This window comes from Tarenaya hassleriana, unplaced genomic scaffold (assembly GCF_000463585.1).
Source record: "Tarenaya hassleriana unplaced genomic scaffold, ASM46358v1 Cleome66, whole genome shotgun sequence".
NCBI classification, from domain to species: domain Eukaryota; kingdom Viridiplantae; phylum Streptophyta; class Magnoliopsida; order Brassicales; family Cleomaceae; genus Tarenaya; species Tarenaya hassleriana.
Genome location: NW_010969135.1, coordinates 596125 through 597825, shown reverse-complemented (window position 1 = coordinate 597825; position 1701 = coordinate 596125).

The window sequence follows — 1701 nt, the reverse complement described above, 5'->3', positions numbered from 1 at the left end:
CGTTGTCAATGAATGGTATGTGCGGGGGTTGGCGCGGAATAGACGTTCCCATCCGGCGAGTTGGAATATACCCTCGATCCTCTCATAGAGTTGCTTTGGTTGAATGCCATGGGATACGAATTTTGAAGCTTTAATCCCCCTCTGATGGATTTGGTGTAGGAGGATTGTCTCCTCGTTGGATTAGGGTTGAAACGGGATTGGATCCGCATGTTCTTGTTCGGCATCAATACGGATTTCATCCACAAGACTTGAAAAGTGGGCATTTTGTGGCTTAAAGTCTTGTAACTCCGGTATTGTGTCTGAAATGTATTTCTGTGCCCTCCTCCAACGGTTGCTGGAATCCATCTGTAACAACTAAAAATATCAAAAATTTGTCAGAGAAAACGGGCGGGCCGCCTGAAAAGGCGAGCGACCGCTCGTTTTCGTGAGTTGAAACGAATGATTCCAGGGGACGACTCAAGCGGCCGCTCAAAAAATGGGGTTCGGGAGAAACGGGCAGTCCGCCTGTAATGGCGAGCGATCGCTCGTTTCTCATCTTCGGCAAGTGGGCGACCGCCCGAAAAACCGAGCGGTCCACCCATTTTGTCTGTAATAAAATTTTCCGAACCGAGTTCGAGGAGACGCTGCATAAAAATGATGCCTGACAAGATTTACAACTTTTAAACACGTCAAAACATTATATATAAGCGCCCAAAGATCCAAAAGAGGGAACATAAATTAAGAGTTCTAAACACACCAACACATAGCTCCACGGGAAAAGACTTGAATCAAACACCGTCCACGGTGTTGACTCTCGTCTAGTGGAGAGAATTCAAAGAGAAATAAGGGGTGGTTGTGTTACCTTGTCCAATGAGGTGGAATTGCATTCCAATTTCTCTGTTGCGTGTGTCGTAAGCCCATGAAACCTATACAATGTGAGGAAACTACAATGGTATGCGATGTTAGCCGAAATGAATGCAAGGGGTGAGGATTAAGAGGGAGGACCGAGCGGGCCTTTAGCAGGACCCGTGGGATGAGGACTCTTGTCCGGAGTCTGTGCCGAGGTCCGATGAGACTTCAAAACGGATTCCTTCTTCGGTCAGAGGAGGTAGTACGAAATAGGCCATGTCGAATGATCGATACCTACTCTCGACGTCCACGAACCTCCATAATATGTCCTCGTTTTGTTCTTTGACAAAATTGTTCTCCAAAAGATGCATATAGTTGATCTTGTCCCCGTGAATGAAATCATGCGCATATGTTCTAAGATCGATGCCCAATCGCTCTACAATCATGGTTACGATTCCTCCAAAGGAAATTGACTCAGTGGTGGAATTGATTACCTTGTGCATATGCAGTGCTACCCTTGATGCGACGTCCGCAATCTCTAGACGGTTGTTCATCATGAAGTGGAGAGGTGCCATGAGCATGTTTAGTTCTGTGATGGAGACGGTTTGTGTATCCTCGCGTGCAAATAGGGTGGATGCCATGAATTGCTAAAGGTAGCGGACTGTGGGATGTCGTATCATGAAGGCTTCAAGTTCCCAAGGGGTGAAGTGTGCGGCCGCTATTTGTGTCCAGAAGTTTCTAGCCTTGGCGATTGTTATCTTCGGGATTGTTGTCGTGCTGCCCGCTTGAACACCCAAGATTTGAGCGAGTTGCTCCATCTTGAGATAGTATTGGTGCCCTTCTAAACAGAATCCGATGTAGCTTCTGCGAGGA